Source organism: Microtus oregoni, unplaced genomic scaffold (genome assembly GCF_018167655.1).
Source record: "Microtus oregoni isolate MIOR12 unplaced genomic scaffold, Mior012 000033F_ref0000390, whole genome shotgun sequence".
NCBI classification, from domain to species: Eukaryota; Metazoa; Chordata; class Mammalia; order Rodentia; family Cricetidae; genus Microtus; species Microtus oregoni.
In genome coordinates, this window is record NW_024543092.1 from 8,125,414 (window position 1) to 8,144,030 (window position 18,617).

Here is an 18,617-nt window from a genome sequence, read left to right on the forward strand (position 1 = left end):
ACAAGAATTATGGGTTACAGTAAAATGTAAGAATTAGTTAATAACAAAGCCTGAGCTAATAGGCAAATCAGTTTGTAATTAATGTAGGCCCCTGTGTTTCTTTGGGACTGAACAGCCGTGGGACAGAAACCTCTGTCAACAAGAAAGAGCCTCCCACCAGCAATATTGAGCCTATAGTTCATGATCCCAGAGAAATTAAGTAACAAGATAAACCCTAAGAAAAGCATATATAGATCCACCTGGAAAGTCAAAATAGACAAGATCACCTGACAAAATTGGGAACATAGGGGTCAGAGGAGAAGGGAGCGTAGAAGGGAAAGACAAGGGGAAAAGGGGAGGGATAAGGAGTACTTGAGAGAATGGAATAGTCAAGATGTAGGAAGGACAGAGATGAGAGCAAGGAAAAAAATCTTGATTAAGGGAGCCATTGTAGAGTTAGCAAGAGACCTGGCTCTAGAGAAATTCCCAAGAACCCACAAGGATGACCCCAGATAAGACCCTAAGCAATAGAGGAGAGGGTGCCCGAACTGGTCTTGTCCTATAGTAAGACTGATGAGCATCTTAAATATCACCATAGAACTTTCATCCAGCAACTGATGGAAACAGAGACAGAGACAGAGCACTGTACTGAGCTCCCAAAGTCCAACTGAAGAGTGGGAAAAATGAGAATCAGGGCAAAGAGGTCAAGACCACAATGGGTACACCCACTGGCACAGTTTACCTGAACTAATGGGAGCTCATCAATATCAACTGGACTGGGAAGGAACAAACATTGAACCAAACTAGTCCCTCTGAATGTGGCTGACAGTTGCATGGCTGGGGCAGACTGAGGGGCCCCTGGCAGTGGCACCAGGATTTATCCCAACTGCTTCTACTGGCTTTTTGGGAACCTATTCTCTTTGGATGGATGCCTTGCTCAGCCTAGATATATTAGGGAGGGCCTTGGACATTCCCCAAAGCAATGTGCCCTACCCTTTCTGAGGAGTGGATATGGGATGGGGTGTGGAATAAGTGGAGGGGATGGAATGGGGGGAAGGAGCGGGAACTTGGATTAGTATGTGTTAACTGAGGTTTCTGTCCTGCCCAGTTTCCACAATTGTTAAATCCCAAAGAAATTACACAGAGGTCTACATTAGTCATAAACTGATTGGCCTAGTATCTCAGGCTTCTTGTTAACTCTTACAACTTATATTAGCCTATTATTCTTGTCTTTGTTAGCCACATGGCTCGGTATCATTTTCAGTGAGATAGTCACATCTTGCTTCTGTTGTGGTGGGCTCACAACTGCAGAGGAGTGGGCTTCCTCCTTCCCAGAATTCTCTTGTTCTCCTTGACCAGCCTCTACTTCCTGTTTTGTTGTCCTGCCTATACTTCCTGCCTGGCTACTGGCCAATCAGTGTTTATTTCAAATATAATTGACAGAATATAGACAATGGTCCCACAAGTATGTATAATGAAAAAAGGTAGTTTGTTTTCTTTTTTAAAAATGCAAAGAAAATATGGTAATATACATTATTGTGTATATTATATAATAATACACAGACTTTCTGTGTATATTCCATATTTAAGAGGCTATTTTTATTCTATTACCTTTTAATATTTATTTTATTATCTTTACTCCTTTAATCTATGACTGTCTGTACTCTTTCTTCTCTCGTTCCTAAGCCCATGTACATTTATCTAAACCTTTGACCCATTCAGAGGTCTTTTATGTCTCAATCTGTCTTATTATGTATCTGTAATAATTTTCTATCCAGGAAAGTTTTTTTAAATGCTAAGCAGGTGTGTCTAGGACTAATGCTGCATGCAGCTTTGCCTGTTGGCTCCACCTGTCTAACATGGCAGAGGTGTTTACCGCCTCTGTGAGCCATGCTCGGGTCTATGTTGCCCGTAAGCAATTTGTAATACACTACTCACAAATTCCATTTAAGCGCTCCACTGCAGGACCTCCTGAAAGAACCAGAGCCATTCGTGCCACCAACATGAACCAGGAAGCCATCTTGTAAAGAGGCCATGCCTCTGCTTGCAGTCCGCACAAAGAGTCTATCTGAAAACTGTGGCTACCAAGCAGCTGCAATTGACTCCCATTTTTGTGCATCTAGAAGCCCTTTTATTAAACTTTCTTGAGCTTTATGTGGATGTATGCTGCCAAACATGGAACAGGTCCCCCTGAACCAGATTTTCTGTGCCCACCTGGAAGTTGCTTATGAAATAACCACTCTGAGACTTATATTAATTATATACTCTTTGACCTATTAGCTCAGGCTTCTCATTAGCTAACTCTTACATCCTAAATTAACCCATTTCTATTAATCTATGTATCACCACAAGGCTGTGGCTTACCAATAATATTCTGGCATCTTTCTCTTTCAGTGACTCCACCTACTCTCTCTATATATATCTCTGTTCAGACTTCCCACCTGGATTTTCTCTGCTAAGCCAGCCAAAACAGCTCCTTTTATCAACCAATAAAAGCCACACATATATAGAAGGACATCCCACATCAACAAATCAGTGGTTCTCAACCTTTCTAAAGCTGCAACAATAGAGTTCCTCCTGTTGTGGTAACTGACCCGAAACATAAAACTGTTTTCTTGACTACTTCATAACTGTAATTTTCTTACTGTTATGAACTGTAATGTGAATGTCTGATATGCAACCCCAAAGTGACCTCAACCCACAGGTTGAGAACCACTGCTCCAAATGAACACTTTGTAAGAAATATTTAAATATATTTTAGCTCGTTAAAGATTATTTATGAAACATCATTGTATAGAAATCCGAGTATTTGAATTCTATCTGAGTGGTGGGTGCTTGTGTACATGCTCATATGTATGCGTGTGAGTACAAACACACATACATGTGGAAGCCAGAGATTAATGTCTAGTGTCTTCCTTTCTTGCTTGATATCTTGTTTTTGAGGCAAGATCTCTCACTTCACTAAACTTCATGGATTTGATAAATTGGATTTGATGAAATTTGGCTAGACAACTAGCTTCAGGGATTTGCCTGTGTTTCACACGCTCCACCCCTGCTCTGGTATAACCATGTCTACCTTTTATAGAGCACAGGCACATCTAGCAGTCAGCAGTTTGGAGAGAAACCTGTTCCTTCACCAAAGCAACTCTGCACTGTGGGTGCCAGGACTGTTTCTGGCTCTCCAGATTGATGTCTGCTCTTCAGCACTCCTTAAAGGTCTATGGGTTTCTCATTCTCCACTGAGAAACTCCCCTTCAGCAACACTGGACCATGTTGAATTTTGCTGGTAACTAGGAAGAATTTAGATTCTTAGGATGGACAGGTCTTGCTGTGGATACTTGATGCCTCTGTTACTGGTTTAGGATCTTAGGAGAGGTTCCTTTCCTCAACTCATTTCCCTTGCCATGAGACTTACATGAGTGGATGCATGTGGAGCTTACTGTCATGCTTGGCACATGGCGAGCCCTCCTAACTGCTAGCTATTATTATCATGCCAGGAACATTTTAGGAAAAAAAAAGATTGACGTCAACCAAGTCCAGATACAAAGAAGAAACAAACAGCCATTAAGCCCTTGCTTTTTATGGCACATACTTTACATTTTCTCAGACATAAGCAACCTTTTCACAGTATAATAGTTTCAAAGTTGGTACAGAAGAGAGAATGTGTATTTAGTTTTTCCGTGGAAATCGGCACTTTAGAAGTGGATCACTCTTTAAATCCAGCATCTGTAAATGTTTATAGCAATTCTTAGTTTTCCTCAGAACACATGATTTTGGACAAAGACAACAACAAACTAAAGTGCCAAAATGGGCTCACTCGCTGGACTGTAGAAAACAAAGTGACTACAGCAAAAATCTTGTATGTACTGTGCATGTATTTAAAACTCATCTCCATGTTAACAAAGCCGAGCATTGTACTGCTGGAGAGTGCCTCTGATATTTGCCTGTTCGAGTTCTGGAATGGCTGTGCCAATTGTAATGCCACATTCTTGTTTCCTTCTTGGCAGAAAGTATTGTTTTGCTTTAGTGTTCTGAAGAACTTTCTTGTTTTATTTTTCCAACATTTCTAACACATGGATAATTTTAAAAACTGAGCTCTGACCCCATCCCCATGACTTTTTTTGATTCAACAAAAAAATTAAGAAGGAAGGATATCCTATGTATCTTCTAAAATGTACTGTCCTAGAATTAATTCATGATCTCATCAACCAGTCCTAGAGCAAGCTGTCACTGGCTGCCAGGGGCATCGTGAACAAGCCATCACCCCATCTTCCAAGGATTTGCTATAAAGGACAAAGACCCCAAACAAGAAGCTATCCCAGCCCACACTGAAGAGGAATGCAGGATGCTATAGTTTCTAAGTTAGGGTTTCTATTTCTGTGAAGAGACATCATGATCATGGCAACTCTTATAAAGGAAAACATTTAATTATGGTGATTCACTTACATTTCAGAGATTCAGTCTATTATCATCATGGTGGGACATGGTGGCATGCAGGCAGACATAGTGCTGGAAAGGTAGTCAAGTCTCTATATCTTTGAGCTGCAGACAACAATAAGTGTTGGAGATTAGGATGTGGAACATGAATTTGGAGAGGACACAAATATTCAGTCATAGAAAGACTTTACTATATAGCTATTCTTTTTTTGTTCTATGTTCCCTAGTAATACATCCAATTCATTAAAATCAAATGTTGGCTTTGAATCCATATAAATGCAATAAAACTCAAATCAGATTAACTCCCACTGACAATTCATATGCAAAATAACATATCTATTATTTTTAGTTTTTTTAAAAGATGTATTTCCTTTATGCATGGATGTTAGGTCTACACATAAGTCTGGTGCACACAGAGAACAGAAGAGGGCATCATATCTTGTGACTGAAATTACAGATGGTTGTGAGCTGCTGTATGGATGTTAGAAATATAACCCAGGTCCTCTACAAGAACAGTCAGTGTTCTTAACTGCCAAACCACCTCTCTAGAACTAAAAAATAACATTTTAAAAATTCCAAATTAGAGATAATAAAACTAGATTCTGCTTTTGTTCAAGATTTCTGCAGTACATTCAGTAGCTATGTATAGGAAATCATAGCTACAGGATAATATTGCACCCATAGACTGCATTTGTTGTATACACGCAGTATTACATCTTTCAATTCTAACAGAGGAAAACACAGTGTGGTACTAAATGACTCTTGAAACCTCCCATCTCTCTACTTTCTACAGCGGTTCAGAGCCCCAACTATACTCAATCACTCTTTCACAGATAGTTGGAAATTGTCTTAGGGTTCTATTGCTGCAAAGAGAAACCATGACCACGGCAACTCTTATAAATGAAAACATTTTATGTGGTGGTTCACATAGTTCAGAGGTTCAGTCCATTATCTGTAGTAGGAGCTGTGGGCTGTGTTCCTGCCACCCAGCTCCTGGCCGCCTGGCTAGTTTATGCCCCCAAATAACAACACACAAATTGTATTCATTTAAACACTGCTTGGCCCTTTAGCTCTAGCCCTTACTGGCTAATTCTCATATCCCGATCAACCCATCTCTAATAATCTGTGTAGCACCAGTCCTACCTGGAAAGATTCAGCATGTCTGACCTGGCGGCTTGCTTCATTGTGTCTGCCCGGGAGAGGGGAGCATGGCATCTGAGCTCACTTCCTCTTCCTCCCAGCATTCTGTTCTGTTTACTCCTCCCACCTATGTTCTAACCTATCAGGGCCAAGCAGTTTCTTTATTAATTAACCAATGACCTTCCTCCATCAATTATCATCATGGTGGGACATGGTGACATACAGGCAGACATGGTGCTGGAGAGGTTGCTGAGCTTTCTACATCTCCTAGGTAACAGAAAGTGGACTGTCACACTGGGTATGGTTTGAGCATATGAGAAACCTGAAAGCCCACCTGCACAGTGACACACTTCCTCCAACAAGGCCACACCTACTCCAATGAAACCACACCTCCTAATAGTGCCACTACCCTTGGAGGCCATTTTCTTTCAAACTACCAGAGAAATGGTCTTTGTTTCTTTCTTTCTTTTGTTTTTTTGAATTTGTTTTTATTGAGCCATACATTTTTACCCACTTCCCTTCCTTCCTCCCCCTCCCCTTCTACCCTCTCACATGACCACCACACTGCCAATTTACTTAGGAGATCTTGTCTTTTTCTCCTTCCTATGTAGATCCATGTATGTCTCTCTTAGGGGCCTTTTGTTGTCTAGGTTGTCTGGGGATATGGACTGTAGGCTGATTTTTTTCTTTGCTTTATGTCTAGAAGTCACTTATGAGTGAGCACTTATTATCTTTGTCTTTCTGGGTCTGAGTTACCTCACTCAATATGGTTTTATTCTAGATCCATCCATTTTCCTGCATATTTCAAGACATCATTATTTTTTACTGCTGAGTAGTAATCCATTGTGTAAATGTGCCACATTTTCTTCATCCATTCTTCAGTTCAGTGGCATCTAGGTTGTTTCCAGGTTCTGGCTATTACAAACAATGCTGCTATGAACATAGTTGAGCACATGTCCTTGTGGTATGATCGAGCATCCTTTGGGTGTATGCCCAACAGTGGTATTGCTGGGTTTTGAGGTAGATTGTTTCCTAGTTTTCTGAGCAATCACCACACTGACAGAGCCACAGATCTCATAAAGTACTCATCACTACTCAATAACCCTAGCAGTTTCAATGCTTTTGTCTTTGGTAACTATCTTATATCTTCCATTTCAGTATCTCATGCACCCCTCCTCACCTGCACTCTGAGAATCTTTGTTATTTATAAGGAAAACAAAAATATAGAAGAAAAAAATGTCATACTTGAAGATGCCAATGAAAGACAGTGTCCTTGTTTGTCTGTAGCCTAACTGAATTCTACCTCTAGATCTTATCCACCAGTGGCAAAAAATTGAATTCCATGTGTCCTTAGCCACTTTTGATGTTTTGGCTACTTCCCAAGTCAGTGTCTTTTCTTAAGCCTTCTCAGAGTGACATTTAGGGTCTAAGTGTTTTCATATAATTTTAACAGGAAGAGTCACATGTTCCAGATGTAAAACCAAAGAAGCATCTACCGAGGTACAATTCTGGTCTAGATGTAGTGCTTTTTACTAGGAAGGAACATGTAAGATGAGAGAAAAGCTGTAAGAGAATGCCATAGGGCAAGTGATTTAAAAAAGCTTTATGGATGTGGAAAGGAGAATACTCAGGATGAGAAGGCATAGGTGTGGGTAGGAAGATGAGCTGGGGGGGATCAACCACAGTAAGTATGAAAATTCTGCAATAAAACCTGTTGCTTTGTACACTCATTAAAAAATAGTGATGGGGCTAGAGAGAGGGCTCAGTAATTAAGAGCCACTAGTTGTTCTCACAGAGGACCCAGGTTTGGATCCCAGCACCAGCATGGTGGCTCACAATCACTCATAACTCCAGTTCCAGGACATAAAAAACTTCCTTCTGACCTGCACATGCAGCAGGCATATACATGAGGTTCAAATATACATACAGACAAAACACACTTATATATAAGTATATGCATATAATAATTCTAAAGTGTTTAAGCAATGAGTAACTTTTTAAAACATAGTATTTCTTACTTTATAAAAGATATCAGAGCTTCTAAGTTCAAGTGCTCCAATCTGAATGTTCTCTCCAAAAGTCATGTTGAAACCAAAGATCATAGCCATATGTTAATGCTATGTGGGAGTGGAGGCTTTGGGAGGTAATTAGAATTAGATGGGGTAGTAATAGGGGCTTCATGAGAACTACAAAGTCTCAAATATTAAGCCCACTCTGCCTATGTGATGTTCCACGTCACCTCAGGACTAACCAGCAGGAAGCCCTAGCTGGACACTGAGCAGATGTTGGCAGATGTGGGCAGACTTGGGCAGATGCCAGTACCATGTACTTAGATTTCCTGAGCTCCGGAACTGACCTAAACAAACCTCTATTCTTTAAAGATCACTCAATCTATAACATTCAGTTAAAGCAACACCAACCAACCAGACTAAGTCCTCGAGACAGCTGGAGTGAGGGGGATGCTGTTTAATCTCTTCAATATGAAATTTGTTTATTCTTCTACCCACACCACAGATCCTGCCTGTCAATAACAGTAGAAATGATGGAATGGAATTCCATGTACTTAGCCTGGCGTGTTCTACAGTGTGCAGAAAATAGTCTAAGAATAGTAAAACTAGTCTTTTTGGAAAATATGGTCTTGAAAACTTTGAAAATGTTATTTCTGTGAGTGCTTCCCTTTCGGTATGTAGTTACACTATTCTGTCCTGTCAGGTTGTTTCATTGTTGTTTACTTTTTTCTTTCTCATATGTTTATTTTTAAATCAATCAATTAATTAATTAATTTGTGTGTGTGTGTGTGTGTGTGTGTGTGTGTGTGTGTGTAGTAGGGAGCTGTAGGGTGCATTCCTGCCACCCAGCTCCCGGCCGCCTGGCTACCTTATGCTCCCAAAATAACGACACACAAACTGTATTCATATAAACACTGCTTGGCCCATTTCTATTCATGTGTGTAGCACCACGAGGTGCGCTTACCAGGAAGATTCTAGCCTACATCCATCCTGGGTTGGAGCTTCATCGTGTCTGCTCTGGAGAGGAGTGGCATGGCGTCTGAGCTCACTTCCTCTTCCTCCCAGCATTCTTTTCTGTTTACTCCACCCACCTATGTTCTAATCTATCAGGCCAAGCAGTTTCTTTATTAATTAACCAATGGAAGCAACGGATATATGACACTCTCACATCATGTGTGAGTGTGTGTGTGTGTGTGTGTGTGTGTGTGTGTGTGTGTGTGTGTGTTGGGGAGCTACTCTGTCCTCTCCTGTGATGTGAGCTCAGGAGATGAAACTTAGGTCATCAGGCTTGGCAGTGTCTTCATCCTCTGAGCACCTCTCCAGCCTTCCCGTCTATTCCAGTCAGTGTTGATTCTCCATGTCAGAACAGCTACAGCTCACCACCCATCTTAATGTTTAAGACCTTCCCATAGTTTTCTCCATAGCCCTAAAGAAGATTCATAAAAGCAACATTTTCTGTGTTCTTGAATTTTAATCAAATTTTGATTATGGTTTTTAATACCTGAATGCCACTTTGGATGAATACACACTCCCTAGCCAATGTTTCCTTTCCTGGAGCCTCTTAAATATGTTCTGTTTGCCTTCTGTCACAATGTGATCCTATCAAAAACTTGAGCATAGTTTGGTTTTAGTCAACTTAGGGTTTGACCTTAGATTTACTGCTTAGGGTTTGTTGTTGCTGTTTTATTCTTTGAAATGCTCAGCCATGCTAAGGAGTGTCACAAAATAGGTCGGCATGATAAGTAACCAGGCTAGCTCAAGAGTGACAGGAATACTTTAATGGTTAAAGAGGGGAAACGTACACTGTAAGAATGGGAGTTCCGATATCCAGTAGGTCCGGTCGGCACCGCGAAGAGAGAGAGCACACACCTGTATCCCCAGGTTTTTTTTTTTTTAACCTGGGTTCTATGTGGCCACACCCTAACTAGATGTGATTGGTTGAAACTATCAGTTGATAGTTTCCCCATCAAAGGAGATGATTTAACTGGTGAAGCACTTGCCACACAAGAGTTGGACCTGAGTGTGAATCAGGAGAGCCCATGCAATAACTGTAATCTTATAGTGCAAAAAGCACAGGCAGGGGGGTCCCAAGGCAAGCTGGTTAGCCAAACTAAATAAACACTAAGTTGCAGGGGCAGAAAGAGACCTGGCCTCAATGTGAAAGGTAGAGAACAATGAAGAAAGACAACAGCATGAACCTTGGACATAGGCATGGGCATATGTGCATACTCACACACATCCACACACGTAAACATGAACACAGACATGCACACATACTACATATATGTGTATAAAAGAAACAAAAATAAAAACCCAATATTTTTTTCCTCTTACTGAAAATAGATTTTTTTCTCACATAATATATTCCAATTGAGGTTTCACCTCCCTCTGCTCATCCAAGTTCCTCACCCCTCCCACCCTCCACACCCCATCTCGATCCACTCTCTTTCTGTCTCTCATTAGAAAACAAAAAAAAGTCCAATATTTTTAAAGCTTATTATAATATTAATCATCACTGCCTAGTCTTTTTGATGTGACTTTTTAATATGTGGCATCAGTTTTATTATTGTTCCAGAAATTTAGAAAAGAAAACTTTTCCTTTGTGGATTTTTGTTTGTTTTTAAAAAGTTATTTTTGAACAAGTACGCAGGATCAGCAACATGACCATACAGCACAGCAATCACCACACTGGGACAAAGGGACACAGGGTCATCTCCGTGGCTCTGTGGTCCTTATCTATTGTCCGTTTTCCCACATTGGTTTTCTTGCTCACAACTGCCTACTCAGTTTCTATGCTAGGCACATTCTTTCTGATCACGGTCACCTCTTTAATTTTTCGGCAGATGTTTTACTCATTATAGCTCCCACGTGTCTTTCTTTTTAAAGGTTTTATTTTTGTTTTTAGTTGTGTGTATGAAGATGTGTGAGTTTGCACTCATGAGTGCAATTGGCCGCTGAAGCCAGAAGAGGGCATCTGACCCCCTCCAGGCTTTGGTCAACTGCTGAGAACCGAACTCTTGTCCTCTGTGAGAGCAGTAAGTGGTCTTAACTGCTGAGCCGTTTCTCCTGCTCTGGCCTTTCACTTTCTTAAAGATTTATCTGTTGCTTCTGTATTCTCGTGTTTCTTCTAGGTTATGCGTTGTTTTAAAAGGCAATTCTTATGTTCTATTTTTATCCTCTTCATCCCTGAAGTTTTCTTCAGACTGTATTCTCTTTGGTATTTCATCATTTTCCTATTGTGTATTATATTTATGTAGTCGGTGTAATAACCAGGCTAGCTTAATATGAAACAGCAAATTTTAATGAAGGAATAGCTTACAACACCAGGGATCCAGCAATGAGCAGGAGATAAAAAAAAGAGAGAGTGGCGGGGCTCACGCCGCCAGATTTATATGTAAACATTAGCCCGAGACGAACACGCCCCCCATTGGGTGGAGTTTCCCCTACATATTTAAAAATACAGTTTATATGAGTCATCTGCTTTGAGAATACGGCTTGCTGGTTTGCTTTTTGTTACTTTGGGGAAAATCATTTAAAAATAATTTTACTATGATTTTATTTATTTACTTTTCATGCAAGTGAACATGTGGAGGGTCAAAGGTTGACTTACAGGAGGTGGTTTTCTCTATCTACCATGTGGGCTCCAAAGACTGAAGTCAACAAGATGGCTTGATGAGCCATCTTCCCTGCCCATGGGGATACTTTCCTGCCTGTTTTCTTTGTGTGAGACTTGGCTTTAATCCCTTCATGTTTCTCACTTTTATACATGAAGTTAATTTCCATGAGCTTGAGGCTGATTCGTCTGACTTCATAGACTGAGCACCCCTTCTGTTGTTTGGCAATGAGCTTGAACATACAGCGGCAAATCTCTGGAGATGTCCTTGCTCTGTTCCCTTTCCCACCTCATGCAGACTCTGCTCCGCTTTTATGCACTCTCTTTTCCTCAGAGTTTCTTTGATCTCTGAGAATCTCACCCTGCAGGGCCACCCCAGCTCAGAGGAATCCATGGCTCAACTTCTCCCTCTTCTTCCTAATCCGAAGGTGATGGTCCCAAGGACATTCCCTCTTTACTTCCTGTGTGAAACTCTGGCTTTAGATGACAGGAATCCTGGCACTCAGTGGTCATTTATATGTAAGTAAATCACTAGTACATTGTTATCTTGATGGCATCAAGAACTAAGCCCTCCCCCCACAACTGCCTGCTCTTTCACTATTTGAGGATGGCTCTTATTTTTATGATTCCACTATTGTTCTTCCTTTTTTTCCCCACTATTGTTTTTCCAACTTCTATGCTATAGGCAAGAAGAAGGGCTGGGAGTGAAGAACAAAAGGATTGTCTGAAACTTTCTTTAAAAAAAAACCTACCTAATAACTGTGTTTCAGTCAGAATAGGTCACTTTGCCAACTTTAACTGTAGAAGATGCACCCAAAATGAGCCGTGGGAAACTTTCTGGGTTGTGGACCCATTAGGCCTTTAAGCCAGTCCACCCTTTAGGTGTGGAGTTCGGCTTGACATGAGCTCCAGAATGGTACCACCCATCACTACACTAGGTCGTCCCACCTTAACTAACCTAACCTGGTTATTCCCCTACAGGTGTGCCCCACTAACCCAGTCTAGCAACTCCCTCCCTGGAGGCTTAGTTCCCAAGCAGTTCTGGACCCTGACAGGTTAATGATCAATTTTAATTATCCCAGAGCTTCCCTTTTTTTCTCCTGCAAACCCTTGTTAATAAGAACTAATAAGGCCTGCTTTTAAAGAAGGAAAGAGCAGATACTTTATATTTTTACTTCTGGAGTGAACAGCAGAAATTTTATAACCTTGTGGTGGTTTGAGTGACATATAGGCTTGTATATCTGGATGCTGAGCCGCTGGGAGGGGTGCTGTTTGAAATAGTTAGGAAGTGTGGCCTTGTTGGAGAAAGTGTGTCATTAGGGGTACACTTTGAGATTTCAAAAGCTGGTGCCAGACCCTCTCTCTGTCTCTGTCTCTCTCTCCCATAGAACAAGATATAAAGCTCTCAGCCACTTCTACTGTGCCATGCCTGTGTGCTTCCCACCGTGATGATCGTGGACTAACCCTCTGAAACTGTAAGCCAGTCCCCAACTAAATGCTTTCTTTTATAAGAGTTGCCTTGATTGGTGTCTCTTTGCAGCAATAGAACAGTAACTAAGATAGTTTAACTTGTTCTGAGTGCTTGATTTGTGCCTGATGGAGGACACTACACATCTTCCTCCATCACATCTCTGCCTTCCTGGGACTCCCAGAAATAGAAGAAAATAGCAGGGCCAGAAAACCTCTGAGCAGTCATGAGGGAAAAAAAAATCATATCCAAAAAGATGTAGAATTTCCAACTGCTCGCCAACTCTCCCCTTTTCTTTCTCCTTCCTACATCAATTTGCCCTCTTTTTATCATTCCAGAGACAATTATGAAGCAAAATCTAAACACTCAGAAATATGAAGGTAACAATCATTCATCAAAACATAAATGATATGGACTGGAGGGCAGCTTCCATGATTAAGAGTACCCTTGCTCTCATGGAGAACCTGAGTTTGATTGGCACCACCCATAAGGCAGTTCACAATCATCTGTTAGGTTCAGTTCTGACCTTAGTGGGCAAAACAATCATACATACTGTTTGTTAAAATAAATCTAAATTAAAAAAAACATGAATTATAGACCCTTTAACAATTGTTTTTAGGGACTGGAGTGATAGCTCAGTTGGTAAACTTTTTACCCTATAAGTGGGAGAACCTAAGTATGATTCCCAAAATTCATTTAAATTAAATCCTGGTGTGGTGACATGTGCTCTTAATTCCATGCTGGGGACATAAAGACAAATAAGACTCACTTGCCAGGCACTTTAGAATAACCTACTTGGTAAGTTCCAAGATGGTGAGTGATCTTGTCTCAGAGAGAGAGAGAGAGAGAGAGAGAGAGAGAGAGAGAGAGGAAAATGTGAATGTGAGCAGTATCTGAGGAACAACACCCAAGGTTGCTTCCGTGCACACAAACATTCACAACACACACATTCATAATACACACATGCACAATTAGCATTAAAATTTTTAAAAATTAAAAAAAATAAAAATTGAGTTTTCACTGAGCAAAAATGGAACGAAGCGTGGAAAAACTTGAAAATATTTTGCACTCACATATGCATTCAATTACTTAAACTCTAAAAAAATAAATCCAGGCACACATTTTAAATTTTCAAACCCTTATGTACTTTGCTGAGAATTAAAACTGGTTGCTATTAAAGCACATGAATGCCACTCATACAAATGCAGTTTTGTAAGAATTAGTTCAGAGCCAAGGGAAAACCCACTTTATAAGCAATTACTACTGACTCACAGGGAGTCACATCCACTTTTCAGGGTGCTTACCCCTGGTAGGGTTGCTTTGATCAAGTTTCAAATTTGAAGCAACACAGTTAAAGTGTCTGCTAATTTGTAGGAGATAGCAATAGTGTTCTAAACATCTGTTTGAAAGCAATGACCCAATGTATCCAAACCTACTACCTAGTACGACTTAGTGCCATGAATTGTGGGCATTGGTGTGGGTAGAATTGTAACTGTGGTCTCTGAGGTATGGACTTAAAATTCTTACTTGTCAGTCAGGTGCAAAGGGTGAGACTTTCAGGGCTAAAACACAAAGAACTAGGTCTATAGAACAAGAATGGTAAAGAATCCCATGCTCAAGTCTGACAATTCAGGAAGTCATACTTCTAAGACCCAATGTGTACCTAGAAAATCAGATATAGCCCCTGCCCTTGTGATAGATTATTGGGGAGGGATCATGGAAACAAAACATGGGAGATGTCTTAGGATATCTATACTTGTGAAGAGACACCATGACCATGGCAACTCTTATAATGAAAAACATTTCATCAGGACTGGCTTACAGCTCAGAGGCTTAGTTCATTGTCATCATGCTGGGAAGCAGGGTGGTGCACAGGCAGATGTGGTGAAAGAGACGGACCTGCAAGTTCTAGATCCGGATCCGAAGGCAGAGGGAAAAGACTAAGACATGCTTTTTCCAACAAGGCCACACTTCCTAAGAGTGCCACTCTTACGAGCCTATGGGGACCATTTTATTTCAAACCACCACAGGAGAGTATTTAGGACTTCCCTGGGGACTGCTAGTACTTATGATGTCACAGTTCTGTTTTCTTTGGGTCAAAGCTAGAGACTGGGTAGACTGTATTATAGATAAAAGCACAGGTGTAGCAAACCTGAGACTCTCAGTCTCTCTTGGGATATGGGCTGCCACTGTCCTCAAGGCTTCCTGAAGTTTTCCTGATCACTAGGGGGAAAGAAGGATGTCTGGGGCAGTGGAATACCAAGGAGATGAAAGCAACCTCTGACTGTGTCTGGGGAGGCATTGCCAAGGCAATTAAGTCTTTAAAGCTCTGATTAATGAGTGGATCTATCCCTTGATTGATTCCTGATATAAAGGCATTATAGGAGGTGGTGAAAAGTGGGAGGAAAGACGTGAATGAACAGAGGGGATCACTGGCAGTGTGCCATTGTGGGTTCTCTATCTACCCTGACCCTTCCTGGAGCTCCATTTCTCTGCTTCCTGTTGCCTTGGGTGGAAATCAGGAGGTAAAATAAGCAAATTTTCCTTTAACTTGTACTCAAGTATTTTGTTCATAATGTATTCTAATATACAGTTCTTAATATACCCCTCAAACATCTTGAACATTTTATCACTTGTTTACAGTGAAAATAACCAGAGCATTCAGAATCCCCCCCCCTTTTTTTCCACTTATGTGACCTACTTAGGATGCAATGACTTTCCGTAATTACCTATTGGCACAATAACACACCAGAACTTTCCACTAGAATCTAACCATAGCTTAGCGGCTGCCAATCAAGCTGTCCCTAACTCTCCCTTTTTTGTACTCTTCCCTGCCTCTGGTAACCACTATTTGACTCCCATGAGATCAACTTTCCAGAGCAGCTTTTCCACGTAAGTGACACCATGTGGTGCTTGTCTGTTTGTGCCTCATTTATTTCACTGAACAAAGTGATCTCTGATTAGATCAATGCTCTTACAAATGTTGGAACATCATTCTTTTTTGGAATTGAATAGTGTTCTACCATCTGTATATTCTGTACTTTCTTTATCTGTTAAAAAGTGTTAGACAGTTGTGGTGGTTTGAATGAGAATGTCCCTCATAGGCTCAGAAGTTTGGATACTTGGTCCCCAGTTGATGGTTCTGCTTGAGTAATCTTATAAAGTGTAGCCTTGGAAAAGGAAGTGTAACACTAGGCATAGGCTCTGAGGTTTCCAAAGCCATACATCATTCTTAAGTGTTCTCTCTCCTCTCCTCTCCTCTCCTCTCCTCTCCTCTCCTCTCCTCTCCTCTCCTCTCCTCTCCTCTTCTCTCTCTCTCTCTCTCTCTCTCTCTCTCTCTCTCTCTCTCTCTCTCTCTCTCTGCTTTCTGCTTGTAGTTTAATATGTGAGCTCTCAACTTACTGTTTCATCAGACACCATGCTTGCCTGTTTGTCTGCTTCCTGCCCCCTACTTCCTGTCTGCCTCCTGTCTGCCTCCTACCTGCCCCTGCCTCCTACCTGCCTCCTGCTGTTTCCTGTGTGTTGTCACTGCTTCTCTGATGTGATAGTGATATATTCTTCTCCCTCTGGAACTATAAGCCCAAATAAATATTTTCTCTGTAAGTTGCCTTGTTTATCACAAGTAACTAACACAACACTTAAGGCTGTTTCTTTTTCCTGACTATTGCAGACAATACTCCAGTGAAGATGTGTGTGATTGTCTCACTCAACATACTGATTTCATTTCCTGTGGACACATACCCAGCAGTGGACTTGCAGGATCGTATGACATTTCTCCTTCTACTCTTGGGGAAGGGCGCATGTGTTTTCCCATCATGGCTGTGTGAATTTACTAACTCACACTGACTGTATGAGGCTTTCCTTTTCTTCACTTCTTTTTAAGCCTATGCTGTATTTTGTCTTTTTTTTTTATTTTAAATAATACAGTACCCACTTTTACTAGAGTGAGGTAATAGCTAATTGAGTTCTGATTTATAACTGCCTGATGATTAGAAATATTGAAAATGTTTTCATATACTTATTAACCATTTAATAATTATGTCTCCTTTTCGGCAATGTCTCCTTGGGTCGTTCAGTCTTTTTTGTTCGTTTGTTTTTTCGAGACAAGGTTTCTCTGTTGCTTTGGAGCCTGTCCTTGAACTTGCAACTAGTAGACCAGGCTGGCCTTGAACTCACAGAGCTCCACCTGCCTCTGCCTCCCAAGTACTGGGATTAAAGGCCCGTGTACTGGGATTAAAAACCCGTGTGGGTTGCTCAGTCTTTAATCAGGTTAGCTGGTCTTTTGCTGTTAAGTTCCTGAAGTTCCTTATATAGTCTGACTCTCAACCCCTTCGCAGAAGTATGACTTGCAAATATTCTCCTTCTGTTTGTTGTCTCTTCACTTGCCCAGGGATTTCCTTCCGTGGGGCAAGTCTATAGTTTTAAAAGAACATTTTCAAGATATTCTTGCATATGAGAGTCTTGCAAAATCACCTCATTACCAATCTCTTGACCAGTTCATAACCTTAAATTTTGATGAGGTGTTTTATTGGTTTGTTTTTTTGTTTTGTTTCAGTTTACATATACTTAACCTGGAGAGGAAAATAGACCTCCAAATGCTTTAGTAGGATGAACATATTTATTGTACAATTTATGAACACAACAGGAAATGAGATCTAACAAGGAAGCCAAAAGTGGAGAGAGATGTTTGAGGAACATAGCCCCAGATCTCCCCGATCATGGGGTCACGATTGTAGAAAACATTCACAGAACCAAAATACCAGGATAAATAATAATGAAGAGAAAAGATTAGGAACAGACAGGAGCTGTGAGCGCAGACCAATAAAGTGGGATTGAATCATCTATGCAGATTCAAATCAGCTCCAAGATTTCCTGGGATCAATACTCCCACAGCTGCGGCCTTGGAGACTCTCCTCCTGAGCAGTCCAGGAAGTTTCTTGTTTTTTTTTCTCCAGTGACTATACTCTTCAGCCCTGGCTTTCCTGGAAATTTTGGCTTCTTTTTCTCCTGCCTTCCACATGGAATATATATTTGAGGGAGGAAGGTCATATCATTTAACTCAACAATAACTCATGTGCAGAAAAATTATGGTTTCTTGACTTGGTCTATAACTAATACAGCCCTTTATGTAAGCTCCCCAAGCACTGGCTGACTGTAAACTATGAAAAAATGTCCAATCTGTTTTCAAGCTGAGTTCATCCCAATATTTCACATTGGCCCTCTAGTAAATCAAAGAGCTCTACCACTCACTGGGACTTCTCTCCGGCTGCCCCTCTCCCTCCAACAACACAAAGGTATGAGCTGAGAAGGGAGAGGTAATATCCTTGATTCAGGGGTCCTCTGACCATGACTGGTGCCTTGATGTGGAGTACCCCAGTGGTCTCTGAAGGCAGGGATAGCAGCTGTCTTTTGGAGTTAGCTCTGGGCGACTTGGTTTTATCTTGGCTCTTCTAGTTACACATTCCCCAGCCGTTGTCATAGTAACCAGGAAGGCAGTTAACATGGCAATATACTATTAGTTTTACTTCCAGGTCACCTTGCCCGTTTCAGAACTCTGTTGGCGTACCACCTCACCATTCAACATCTTCACGACTCGGCAAAAGCCAAGCCTGCTCTTTCCTGTAATCTTTTCAGCATTCCTTAGTCACTTAATGTTATCCGTGCTGTGATTTATAGTTACCTACGTGCTTTTAAACTTCCTAAAATCAGCAGTAGTCTAACAATTATGTGAAGACATTCTGCTTTGATGAAAAAAAGTTCTTAGATGCTCCTCTCTCTAGACACGGCCATGGCACAATTTAGGACATTGGGAGACACTCTCCTTGCTGTTTTTGCTCATCTTGTAAGATTTTTACAATAGAATATCTTTCAATATTGTTCTTTTAAAGTCTAGGTGTTGGAAAGAGAGTTGGGAACCTGAATGCTGTGCAGGCTTGAAGGCCTGAATCCATTCCCAGGACCCACACTAAAA